Raw genomic sequence first — 14,303 nt, 5'->3', positions numbered from 1 at the left:
GTTAAGGGATACCTAAGTGGGAGAGAGAATTGCTATTTCCAAACTTGTAAAATATGAGTAATTTCCTCTCGTCTTTTTCCCACTGCCCCCTTACATTTCCTTCCTAGAACTTTCAAAATAACACATTTCAGGAGCCAGACTGAGCTAGATAAAGATGAATGAGTAAGTTTTGTCTTTATCGAAAGAGGTCCTACATGCCCAAGTTTTATTTCTTCGGCCAATATGTATTGAGAAGCTATTATTAAAAGACCCTGGGCAGGGATTTGTGAAGCTACAAAGGACAGGACAGCTGAATAGACCACTATAATTAAGAAATTGCGGGGCTCCTGGGTGGCTCAGTCGGTTAAGCGTCCGACTTCAGCTCAGGTCATGATCTTGCAGTTTGTGAGTTCGAGCCCCGCACCGGGCTCTGTGCTGACAGCTCGGAGCCTGGAGCCTGCTTCGGATTCTGTGTCTCCCTCTCTCTCTGCTCCTCCCCAGCTTGTGCTCTGTCTCTCCCTCCATCAAAAATAAATTAAAAATGTAAAAAAAAAAATTAAAAAGAAAAAAAAGAAATTGCCTCTGTTGGGAAGACTGCTTTGTAAAGAGAGCATGCTTCCTTTCTTCTTTATGTGTTGTTAGTATTTGCTGTATAATAAGCTGGAAATCAGAAAGTGAATCCTTTTAAAATACTTGGCAAGGGCTTCACTCATGATTCAAGGGGATTTGAAATGGAGAGAGCCATTACTAGGTAAGTCTCCATACAATTATGCAGTTTGCTCTTGCCACAGTCCTGCCCCTGGGCCAATCTGGGGTGGTGGTGTAGTTCTCCCAGGGTCACCCGGTGAGAGTTTATTTAGGCAGGCTATTAGATTATGCTGTACTTCAGGGAGCCCAGGCTGTCTGTGTTTGGTGCCAGAACCCATAAGACAGGGGGCCGAATGGGAGAGGATATGCCAAGGGGTGAAAAGTGAGTTGAAGCTACAATGCTCAGGTGTTTATATTTTCAGCTGTCTGGGCATTGAAAATGCTTAGTCCTACTTCTTCCTTTTAAATAATCATGTCTTTAGAGACGCTGCAATTTGACAGCCGCCTTTTGTAAGTCTCAGCTGTATGAACACCACCAGGAGGGCCAGTCAAGGAGGAGGCATGTGACGATGTCATGATTGTGTCAGTTGTTCTGGGATGGTCACAAAAGGTGACAGGCAACAAGCATGAACTTGCTTGGGAGCTGGATGGCCTGAGTTTAAATCTTGGGCCGTCTATAAACAGTTTGACCTTGGACAAGTTACTTAATCCCTCTGTGCCTTGGTGTCTTATAAGACTGTGCAGACTGCTTCGTTAGAAGAAAAGCCTGCATTCAGTAGGTGGTGTGAGTGTCGGATACATTAACCATTCACCTTCCTTCCATAAGCAGGAGGCCCTTGAGCCCTCCAGCAAAACCACATGGTGACTGCTTCCCTGCTTCCTCCTTTCAGCTATAAGGTGCAGTCAAATGGCTTGGCTGCTTCTGTCTGGGCTGCTCTGAGAGGAAGAGTATTAGCAAGGGACGTTAGAAATGACCAGTTATCTGTTAGCATTTTTACAGTTTGTACTATCCTTTCACACTATCCCTTGGAGTCTCAAAACAACCCAGAGAGATCCATATTATTTTCTACACTTTGGGAAAAAAAAATATGGCTCAGAGACATTAACCGACTTGTTCATCACACCTCTCCTAAGTGGTAGGGGAGCAGGTAACCATGTATTTGGAGAAAACTGGATTTCTTTAGGTACTAGAAAGCTTCTTTATAAGTTCATTCAAGTTCCAGGTGCCTTATGTACAAATGATTGCTGTTGAAACAAACCTCCATGAGCTAACATCTCTGTGAATGCAGGGATAAGAATAACATCCATGAGGGAAGGGGCCTTAGGATCCCTGAGGTGTCTGTCTAGAGCTGTTTCTTTGTTTTTTGTGTTTCTGGTGGGCCCAACAGAGAAAAATAATTAGCTATATGTTTCTGTCTTAGTTTTCCAGGTTTTTGTTTTCTGGGCCTTTTATGTCTTACTGCCTACCTTTCGGTCATACCTAAACAAGTCACACTGGATGTGATACACTGAAAGTAGGGAGGGCAAAGATACAAGGCTCAATTCTCATTACATTTCCACTCGAAGTCTTGGAAGGAAAAAGCAAACAAACATTTGATTGAAGAAGAGAGAGGGGAAGACGTCAGCTAAAATGACATATTTGAGTTGTTGGGACCTCTTTGTTACTCTCCATGTCTGCAAACAGTAGATCGTCAGCTACATGCCACACTGAAGAGCAGGAGAAATTGAACTCTTGAAACCCTTCTGGAAGTTGCTGACCTGTTTGTGCTGTTATGCAATCCCAGGATGACAAGCTCAGCAAATATCTGGTGGCGGGTTTGAGAACCACTACTTTAGTAGAAACTACATGGGGTGCCTTAAGAAAGTCCATTTATTTATTTATGGTTGGCATCAGCCATAGTGCAGGATACATGGAAGCTGAGTTGAGAACGCAGCTTACTGCTATAGCTTCTAGGAGCTATACATGCAGATATGAACTGAACGGACTCAACAGCCCTTTCCTAGGAAGGAGAGAGTCTAAATCTACCTCAGTGATATGATGATATTAATATGCTAAAGGCCCAGAAATGACAGTATAAGAAGTAGGACAGAGGCAAAACAGAAGACTTCTCTAGATAATCTGACGTCCTCCTGAAGTCCTCCATATGCTGACTCCACGATCAAATGCAGTTGTGTCTTCCCTTTGCATCTGTACACAATCCCACAGCGCAACTAAAACCTCCTTCCCTCTGTTCCACGCCAGAGGAAGCACATCCCTGGCACAACTCTGGCTTAGCAGTTCCTACTGCCGGGTAGTGGGCTGAATGTTGTCCCCATCTCCTGAATGGTACGTCCAGCCTGTTTCTTGGAACTTGTGAATGTTGCCTTATTTGGCAAGAGAGTCTTGGCAGGTGTAATTAATTTAAGGATCTTGAGATGAGGAGATCATCCTGGATTATCCAGGTTGGCCCTAAATTCAATGACCAGTGTCCTTATATGAAGTACACAGAGGAAAATACAGACACGGAGGAAATGGCGATGTGAACACAGAGTCAGAGATTGGAGTGATGTGGCTACAGGCCAGGGAATGCCAAAAGCCATGAGAAACTGGAAGAGGCAGGTCATGCTATTATGGGGTGCATGTTTGTGTCTCCCCGCTGGCCCATGCATATGTTGAAGCCTTGACCCTCAACATGATGCTATTGAGGGGTGGGCCTTCAGGAGGTAGTTAGGTGTAGACGAGGTCATGACGGTAGTGCCTTCCTGAAGGGATTAGTGCCCTTAAAGGAGAGGAAAGACACCAGAGCTCACTCTCACACACGACCACGCAAGCACACAGCCAGAGGGCAGTTGTCTACAAGCCAGAGAAAAGATTCTCACCAGGAATCAAATCTACCAGCACCTTGATCTTGGACTACCCAGCCTCTACTGAGTCTGTGGTATTTTATCATACCAACCTTAGCTAATACAAATGCAATCTCCCCTGGGGCTCTAGAATCTCTGCTGATACCTCAATTTTGGACTTCTGGCTCTGGAACTGTGAGAGACTAAATTGCTTTTGTGCTAAGCCACCCGGTTGTTAAGGCAGCCTCAGAAACCCTGCTCCTCACTCTGTGTCCATTTTCCTTTGATTGCCAGCTCAAGCTCTCCGCCTAAGGTGGGTCTGGCTCGTGTGATTGTGCTCAAGAACTCCTACGGCGTATTTCTTGGAATCTCCCATTCAGCATTTTCAGGTTTTCGGCTTCGTGGTATCTTTTTATTTTTAATATATGCTAACTTCTTAAGGGCCAACACTGGTTTTACATCTTTTAATCTCCAGTACCTGGTGCTAAGCTTCAGACCTTTGAGTAGAAGACTGCCCTATTAAATAGAAGGTCAGCGATAAACCAGAATATAACTCACTTAACAGCAAAATCTTTCCTTCCTTGAGTCATAAGGCTCTCCAGGATCTTATCCTGTCTCTAGGTTCTCGTTATGAGAACAGTTATTCTTCTACAGACTGAGGGAAAAAAAAATCACTGATGATTTGGATCAGAACAGGAAGAGTTTATTCTGGCGCCTACTCCTATGATTCTAAATTATATGTGCATTAGTTAGCCAAAATGTGTCTCTACTTTGATTGCAAATTTCAATTAGCTCTGAAAAAACAGTTTTGAGCACACTTGTCAGAGAAAACACTGTTATCAGCTAGCGCCACCCAGCAACGAGGTGGGTTTTCTTCAGGAGTTGTGTGCCCTGTGATTGAGGTGCAAAATGTTATGTCTGAATACAGTCTGTGATTCTCTTCAGGCTCAGACACTCTACGATATGCCAAAGACACTATGATTTTTTTTAATGAAAAGGTATAAAATATAAAGTATTAAAATGATGCTGGAAGGCATTCAACTCCCCTCCTTTGTGCCTCTGGCCAAGTTCCATTCACCTAGCAATCTGTATGGGAGATTCTCCTGGTCGTCACGTGCACCTGCTCCTGTGTGATGAGTGAGCCCTGGGGCTCCTCCATGAGGCTGTCTGCCACTGAGGCAGGGAGGCAATTCTTAGAAAGGGGCGGTGGGCAGAGCACTAGGTTGGAGTTGGAAGACTGGTCCTGGTCCTCAGAAGTCCTTCACTCATTTTTGTGGCCCTATGCAAACCATTTATCTTAGATTCCTCGTCTCTAAAATGAAAGAGCTGGGTGGGTGACTTCCACATTCTCTTTCCAACTTGGAGGTTTAGAAGAACTGTTCCATGACTCTATGAGGGAACACAAATCGTTACTTCTGCACCCTGAAAAAAAAAAAGCAAAAGAGACTCTTGAGTCCCTTGAGTAGACAGAGTCTTTCTGTCCTCACTGGCTAACATGCGTGCCTATTCAGTGCAGGAATGTCCTGCCAGAGATAGACCGATTCTGCCAGAGGTAGCAGCGCTGGGGGTGAGGGGCCGGACTGGCAGGGCAGTAGGTGGCCTTGGATGGACTCTAATGTACTGTAGGTGATCTTATCCAGGGTGGACGTTGAACAGAGAGGTTCTGCGTGTGGTCTGCAGCCCACAAATGGGGTCTATCACTTAATAGTTTGTAATGTTGGGTAGACTGCTTTGGAGCTTCATTTTCTTAAAAAAAATTTTTTTAAAAATATTTATTTATTTTTGAGATAGAAAGAGTGTGAATGGGGGAGGGCAGAGAGAGAGGGAGACCCAGAATCCAAAGAAGACTCCAGGCTTTGAGCTGTCCGCACAGAGCCCGATGTGGGACTTGAACTCACGAACCACAAGATCATGACCTGAGCCGAAGTCAGGTGCTTAACTGACTGAACCACCCAGGTGCCCCTTCATTTTCCTTATTTGTAAAATAAGAGTCATAATACCTCCATTATAAAGTCATTGGGGGCACATAGAAGATTCTCAACAAGTAGTAGTTGTTATTTGTATTACTATCATCACTACTACAGTGACGATAAATCGCCTCACTCTTTTGGTGGGCTGCATGGCCAGAGCACAGTGACATTTATGGGTTGGGTGTCTCCATCTTTAATGGTCACTGTAGCTCTCAAGAGGCCCTCATTGACAGAGCAGAGCATTACAGAGAAAAGAGTGCATAGAAGATGCTGGCCAGAGTCTTGAATGGCTTACATACAATTAGGGGGATATTTAACAGATATTAATAACCCACAAATCTACTTGAAGATCCTAAAAAACTACCAGTGTAATTGCAGCCGTAACTGCTGAGTGCTCAACAGGGTAGAAATAATATTTATATATACATTAAAGGTTTTTATTAATACTATTTTAATTATAAATCCATCTGTGGTTAGCACAGGTGGATTTTTTCTCTTATTTGGACCTCAGGTGGAGTCAGCAACAGAGCTGACAGCTCACATGTTTTTTTTCTCCACCTTGTCCATGTCATCTGCTGCCAATGACCTTCCTTTTCTTTCCCTTACCTCCTGTGCTATCTCAAAAGTTCACCCCCAAGACTGAGTGCATACGCTCCATTATCTAAGAAATCAAGGCATCAGTGTTTTGGTCTGTGACTACCCAAGTAATTAAGACTTAACACATTTGGGAGACTGAAGTCATCTGGGTGTTCCTCACCTGCCCAGGTGTGGGTTGGTGAGCTGTGTGTCTGGGGGTGAAAGGAGAGGAAAGACATGGCCATTGGCAGGTCATGACTCTATTCCCCGCGTAGCCTTCTGAGTCTGAGTGGGCTCTTCCCTGCTCAGCCTTCCCTTTTTCTTCAGCCTTCTCACTTAGATCCTAAGATCAGGGATTATACCTGAGGTTACTAGTTAGAAGCGAATGCTACTGGTTTTTTATTTGCTTTTAGTAGGCTTTATCAGTCAATATTTTTATTTTATTTCATTTCTATTATATATTTATTATGGTAAGAACACTTAACAAGAGATCTACTATCTTAATAAGTTTTTACATGCACAAGACAATATTGTTAACTGTTGGCATAGTGTTGTACAGCCGATTTTTAGAACTTTCATTCTGAATAACTGAGGCTTCGTACCCATTTTATATGACATGAGTTTGCAATACAAGATTTAGAAGGGATTTTATGGCTCATTTATTCTGACCTCCTTCCTGGTCTAGGAATCCTTCTGTAGTCCCTCTGCCAGCCTCTGATGGAGGTCTCCAGTGATTAGGGAACTGGATCTTTCATAGAGCCGCCCGTGTCACTTTTGTTATTGTTCATAGTGCTAATTATTAGATATTGGATGATCTGTCCTTGATGCAGAGGTGGGATCTGGGGCCTTATAGTTCTCACCCCATTAGTTCTGGTTTGGCCCTCATAGCCTATCAAGTGAAACCCCAATTCTTCAAGACAGCCTGGGCTCCTAGAGCGAGGCTACTCTAAGTGGCCTGTGGTCCAGCCGCAGGGGCCTCACCTGTGCTGGTGTAGAAGCTCAGAACTCGCCCCAGACCTACTGACGTGACATCTGCATTTTGACAAGATCTTCAGTGATTGGTATGCACGTTACACTTTGAGAAGCACTGCATTAGATCATCCCACCCCCACTAATTTTTAAAAAAAATTTTTTTTTTTTAAAATTTTTTTTTTTTTTCAACGTTTTTTATTTATTTTTGGGACAGAGAGAGACAGAGCATGAACGGGGGAGGGGCAGAGAGAGAGGGAGACACAGAATCGGAAACAGGCTCCAGGCTCCGAGCCATCAGCCCAGAGCCTGACGCGGGGCTCGAACTCACGGACCGCGAGATCGTGACCTGGCTGAAGTCGGATGCTTAACCGACTGTGCCACCCAGGCGCCCCAAAAAAAATTTTTTTTAAATGTTTATTTATTTTTGAGAGCGAGCGAGAGAGAGAGAGCGAGCAAGCGAGAGCATGAGCAGGGGAAGGGCAGAGAGAGGGAGACACAGAATCCGAAGCAGGCTCCAGGCTCCAAGCTGTTAGCACAGAGCCCGTGCGGGGCTCGAACTCACAAACCACAAGATCATGACCTGAGCTGAAGTCGGACACTTAACCGAATGAGTTGGACCCTTAACCCAGGCACCCCTAATTTGTTCTTTTAATTGCTATTGTTATCAGGCTTGCTGGTGCTCAAAAAAAAATTAAAAAAAAAAAAAATTTTTTTTTTTTTACATTTATTTATTTTTGAGAAACAGTGAGACAAAGCGTGAGCGGGGGAGGGGCAGAGAGAGGACACACAGAATCTGAAGTTGCTCAAAAATTTTTAGTTGAGGAAGAAACAGTTGGACAAGAAGTAACAACCCCAACTCACAGCGATTGAAATGTAAGTACAGAATTGATCTGGCATCAGTTAAAGCTGTCATTATATTAACTGGAAATCTATTGACAGGTATTTCCATACGTTCACAGTACAATCCTAAAAGATGATATTGATGATCCCAAGTCTTCACAAAATCAGAAATGCCCTTAGAGTCCTTAAAGACATGTGAAATTATGCTCCATATGATTTAATGCTGGGTACTGCTTTGTGAATTTTAAAAACCGGATAAGCAGATTAAATAAATAATCAGAACAGCCTACTTCCCAGTCATGCCAGATAGAGAGAGGCAGCCACCAAACTTCCTTCCGCAGCAGTCTTCAGCTGCAGGAAGAATGGAACTTTTAAGGCATTTTCTATTTCTGACATCACTACAAGGACATCGCAGAGAATCTAGCCCTTGAAAGTTTCAGAGGAGACGTACACTGTGGAGACAGCTGTGCTGTGGGGAGGGGTGTCGGGGGAGGGGGAGCGCTTTCAACTCACGCAGTCAGCAATATGGAAATGAACTGTGCCAGCGCGTGAGCATGGATGAATGCTTAGCTGCCTTTCCAGCCACAAAGCAGCTTTCTATATTTGGCACTTTTTTGACATTCAGTAAAAGAGACTGAATTTAATGCCGGACGACAGTGCCAGACTGTCTTCAGTTAAACTGAAGCAAAAACCTTAAGAAGCCGCTGCCCCCCCCCCTCCCCACCCGCCCCCAGATCCTGTCACATTTCTCTACCTTGTATTCTTGGTGAGCTTTTAGCCTGACATCCCCAGGGCGGGAGATCGGCTCAGCTGTGTTGGGCTAAGTCAGCAGGACCTTGATCTTCTGGGGTCCAAGTCCACCCTGTGCTGCATTCAGCTCAAGGTACATATCCTACTCCTGGTCACCAGGTGTGCGGAACACAAACAGCCACTTCAGGACACCTGGTCCCTTTAGTCCAGAGAAGCTGGCTTTTTTTCTGCCCTGAGTACCCGCTCACCCCATTCCAGCACACATGATTAAAATCCCTCGCCCTGAGGGCTCTGTTGGCCCCTTTTCATACCCGCCTTGTTCTTCAGACTCATTCAATCAATGACTCATTTATTCAGGACCCCTATGTCCCCGGTAGTGAGATCTCTACAAAGAGGACCCTGTCCCTGTCCTCACAGAACCCACATTCTTCTGGCTCAAAGAGAGACTCATTTGAGATTTGCGTAAGTGCTGAGGAGGGAGAGAATTTGTGCCCTAAGGAGAAGGTTTGGGGCAAGTGAGAATTCGCAGGCTAAGAGGTAGATGGCGAAGACGTTCGAAATATAAAATATGCAAAGAATTGGCTGAGTTAAAATGTACAGGCTGATTTCCTGCCCCAGTTTGGTGGGACTATAGGATAGGAAACGTGGTCGCTCTGAGCAGTACCCCAGAACTTGCTTGTCTTCTATCCATAGGGCAAAGCTTCCTAACCTCTTCAAGTTGCTTCAGGATCTTGGCCACTGCTTGGCATTTACTCTGGTACATCATCAGAATTTATATATTTAAATTATAGCAGAATATGCAATATATTATAAAACGTAGCAGAATGGTTAAAAATGTAGGTTCTGAAATCAGGTGGCTTTACTACTTGGTAGCTTTATAGCATTGGGGAAGTTATCTGATGCTCTCTTCCTCATTCCAAAAATTTCCGAAAGTTTCCACGTTCCAAAAATAAGGATACTAATCCAACCTCACAGGCTCGTTCAAGGATTAAGTGCAATAATGTAAGTATATTACCTGGCAGATAGTACATGCTTAATATATTTAGTTACCGTGTTTCATTTATTTGTTGAACATATTGATTCATATCTACTGTGCCCTATTAGTAGTGAACAAGATAGAAAAGGTTCTTGCTTTCATGGAGCTAGAAAGTGTTCTCCAGTTATTTTATGTTATTATTGTTTATATTGTTGTATTTATGTGTTGTGTTAGTAGACCCATTTGATAGTATTTCCTGGGGCACTATCCTTTTGTGTTTTAAATGGCAGGCTATAGGGGCGCCTGGGTGGCTCAGTCGGCTGAGCATCTGACTTCAGCTCAGGTCATGATCTCCCCGTCTGTGAGTTCGAGCCCCGCATCAGGCTCTGTGCTGACGGCTCAGAGCCTGGAGCCTGCTTCAGATTCTGTGTCTCCCTCTCTCTCTGCCCCTCCCCGACTCATGCTCTGTCTCTCTCTGTGTCAAAAATAAACAATAAAAAAAATTTTAATGGCAGGCTATATTAAAGTGTGGATACAACTTAATTCTTCCTTGTTAACCAACTACCTAGTACTGTTTACTTGGCTTGAGAACTTAATCCATTTCCTGGTTTGAAACCCCAACAATTAATAAGCCCAGGAGAATTCTTTTATTTATGCATATTTAGTTCATTGCTGGGGTTTTAAAGAGCAAGTTGAAAAGATGGTCAGGGAGAAACCATTTCAGAAACTTTTATCCTTGGGGATAAAAGTGAAAAAAAAATGATGAATTAATTAAACCCTGAGTTATCTGGTAGCAGACAGTAATATTGCTACTGTATTTACAGGAGTATACGATTGATGGGTTTTGGATAATGTAGGAAAATTTCAGAAACTGAACTAAAATTTTGAAGCGTTTGCATAGGTGGAAAAGATCAAGAGAAGATTCTGGGAGGCTGGAACAATATAAATGTACCACAGAAGTGGAAACGAAGACAAGCATTACATTATATTCATTTGTATATTGGATGGAAGGTAGGGCATAATGGAGCGCCATAAATGATTATAGAAGTGGAGAGCCTTGGGAAACCACGTTGGATGAGGGCCTGGGTCAGGGTGGTGCCTAGGGAACAGAAGGGACACAGAAGAGACACAGAAGATAAACATTTTGAGGATAAAACCAATTGTACTTATTTATGAGAAATTAACTAAGCCCTCCCATTTGCAAAGCAATTTCACTATGCCATGTCCTGGCCTGGCGTTTCTTCTCATAGAATTTGTGTCAGGTTTAGCAGTGGTTCTTAATTCCACCAAAACAATGTCCCCTTATTATGACCATTATTTTAATAACCCCTTTACTCCCCTCAAATGAAATTTATTATTAAATTATGTTATTAATTTATTAACATCTGCACACATAATTTTGAAAATATTAATATAATGCTTTATTATAATATAAAGGAAAGCTCAAAGTGGTTCATACTAAAATATTTATTTTAAGGTATGGAAACCCCCATGTGATTATACCAGAAGATATAATGATGTGGTCAGATATACATGTATATAAAATGTGGCAGCTACTGATGCAGACCCATACAGGTGTGTTGTGCTAATAGCTTAAATACCACAAGTGACATCGCCTTCAGTGACACAATTCTCCAAAATGGCGTGTGATGCTTGTTAAAGTCTCAGACAGAAGGAGATATAGTTTTCCCTCAGTTATCTGGTAGTTGCATCACCAAGAATTCTAAGTGTATAAAAACTCTGCAGAAATACTTTGGTATGGATGTGAGACAGAGTCAAGTTCTGTGCTCAAGTAATTATAAACTGGTTTCACCAACAAAAATGTCCACTGGCACTTTGGAAAGTCTTGAGTGGGACAGCTTTTTCATTGTCTAAAAGACTGAGGCATTGTGGGACATTTACCATTCCTGGATCTCGGCCATTAGACCAGAGATACCATGATAACTAAAAGTGCCCCCATGATTCCAGCAGCCGCAGAGGGGAGAGTATTGTCCCCCCCCCACCCCCTCCCGCTGAGAAGGCTGGCTGCATGTTGGCTCTCAGGTTTCAGCATGACTCAAGGACAGTGACAGACAGGGAAGTTGGGAGGGGAGGAGTTGGATGGCAAGCGCAGAAAAGGAGTTGGCTACAGAGCTTTCTTCCTCAGTCAAGAAGAGTCTTCACTTTCTTAAATACTTTAAATCTGGCTTTTCCAACCTGGTAAGAGTTTTAAGTTCTGAGCCCAGGTAGAAATAAAGTGAGGAAAAAAGATGATACTTGGTTTAGAATAAATGCAAACCCTTTCTGGCTTATTTACTTTAAATGCCAACAAATGTAGTATAATTCCCTGCCCTCCACGTTGGCTCATTGGCAGGAATGTATTATGTCTGAAGAATTTAGGAGAGATCTAGTTCTAACATGAATCCTTGAAACATTTTTGAAATTTAATTCTTGTTTTTCTTTCAACTACAGATATGATCTCATTCCGTTTTTTTTTCAGTTTTGTAAAGTATGCAATAAACGTCTAATCCCTCTCAGCATTTGCATTCTGCACAACTGAATGTGTTGAGCAGATGCGTGTGATTGTCTAGTATTATCACTGCATGTTGCCTTCTGCTTGGGTATCTTAAAACAAATCGAAAGGACCTAGTACCCCTTAGAGTACTTTCCAAAAGGTTTTGAGCCATAGATTTTCATTTCACAATGATAACGCACACGTACACCCTCTTTCACAAATATGAATGTGCTGTATTTAATTTGTAAATAGTCATTTGGCCCAAAGATACTGGGCACATTTCAAATGCATACCAATATTTGATATTCCAAGAACATAAATCTGTGTGCAGTGTTACTCCAAGACTAAGTTTACTTATTTGCCGATCAGAAGCATATTATTCACAGGACAGCAGGTCAGGTATTGTGAAGAAATCAGAAGTGAACCAGACATTTGACACCCTTTAGGAGTCTGTTGTCTAGTAGGGATGATAAAATTTCACATATACTATCATAAGTAAGCACTGAACCATTTGAAAAGTAAGATGGAATGCTGATGGAGTTTCTGGGATGAAATACTACTTTCCTTTGAAGAAGGCTTCCTAAAGGAGGTAGAATTTTTAACTTAACCTTAAAAATTCATTAACATTTTTAAATTTTGAGGAATGGCTTTTTAAGCTGAAATACATGTGAACAGAAGTTGTGTGTGTGTGTGCACCTGCACGTGTGTGCATGTGGCTTCTCAAAACTTAATAATATGAATTCTCCATTTGTTGTCTGGATATAACTGACCTTGAATAATTGGTAATGCTATAAAGAAATCTCATTTGACATCACTACCTTTCTGAAAAAGTCGTCTAATTTAAGAACTAAAGATAAGCTTTGCTTTTTTCCATTGAAGAATTCCCTTTTACAACTCCAGATCTTGGGATGCCACTACCACATTTCAAAAGTCTGGAATGTACCTTTAACTGTACCTTTTAACTGTAAAGTGCAATCAGATATAAGGCAGATCCGCCAGGATTGTTATATAAAGAGTTCACTGGCTAAAATAGAGGAGTGTTCCTGTTATCAGGTGTTTCCCACGTGTTGAACTTGACAATACAGAAAATGAGCCAGAGCACCCAGGACCCCCTGTGGTTCCTGTGCCCTCCCATTAGACCGTTCCCTGAGACTTGAATCATAATACTTCTGCTGCCTGGTTCCGGTCCAGACTTACTGTCGCATCCCCTGATTCCTCTGGCCTCTACCTGTAATCCTTGCCTACAGTCTGGAGATTTGATGAAGAGCAAGTTAGTCAACATGAAATCTTGGCCAAAAGAACAGGTTTGTTTTTTGAAGAGAGATATTTGCACCCCACGTTCATTACAGCTTTATTCACAGTAGCCAAAACAAGGAAACAACCTAAGTGTCCATCAGTGGATGAATGGATTAAAAAAAAATGAGTTACACAAACAAGAGGGGAATATCATTCAGCCGTTAAAACAAAGGAAATCCTGCCCTTTGCAAAAATATGTGTGGACATTGAGGGCATAATGCTAAGTGAAATAAGTCAGAGAAAGACAAATACTGTGTGTTGCCACTTATATACAGAATCTAAGAAAGCTGAACTCTTGGAAAGAGAGAGTAGAATGGTCTCTCACGGGGGTGGGAAAGGGTGGGACTGGGAAAATGCTAGTCAAATGGTGCAGACTCCTGGCCCTAAGATGAATAAATCCTGGGGGATCTAATGTACAGTATGGTGGCTGTAATGAACAATGCCATATTATATACTTGAAAGTTAAGAAAGTAGATCTGGAATGTTATCACCGCTCCCCCCCCAAATGTGGTAGTGATGGGGAGGATGGAGGTGTATCAATTCATCACATCGTATACTTTCAACTTACGTGTGTTATAGGCCAGTAATATCTGAGAAAAGCTGGAGGGTTTGGGGAAGGACATGTTCATCCAAACTTATTTATCCTGTGTTGGAAATGTTTCTGTCTGATCTGGATGGTAGTTACTGATGGTAGAGGTGTTGAAGGTCATCAGGCTGTATTCTTTTTTTTTTTTTTTTTTTTTTTTTTTTTTTAATTTTTTTTTTTCAACGTTTATTTATTTTTGGGACAGAGAGAGACAGAGCATGAACGGGGGAGGGACAGAGAGAGAGGGAGACACAGAATCGGAAACAGGCTCCAGGCTCTGAGCCATCAGCCCAGAGCCTGACGCGGGGCTCGAACTCACGGACCGTGAGATCGTGACCTGGCTGAAGTCGGACGCTTAACCGACTGCGCCACCCAGGCGCCCCCAGGCTGTATTCTTAATATCTGTACATTTCATGTATGCCAATCCATTAGTAAAATAAAAATCCATTATCT

General features: G+C 42.6%; 1 protein-coding gene across 3 annotated transcripts in view; it reads left to right on the top strand.

Moving 5' to 3' along the window:
* The window catches only part of OSBPL3 (oxysterol binding protein like 3), a 177,754-nt gene that overhangs the window by 94,006 nt on the left and 69,445 nt on the right, over positions 1-14,303 (top strand). The window lies entirely within an intron of this gene.

The sequence above is a fragment of the Panthera tigris genome, chromosome A2 (genome assembly GCF_018350195.1).
Source record: "Panthera tigris isolate Pti1 chromosome A2, P.tigris_Pti1_mat1.1, whole genome shotgun sequence".
In the NCBI taxonomy this organism is placed as follows: domain Eukaryota; kingdom Metazoa; phylum Chordata; class Mammalia; order Carnivora; family Felidae; genus Panthera; species Panthera tigris.
This window is presented reverse-complemented; position numbering and strand designations above follow the sequence as displayed.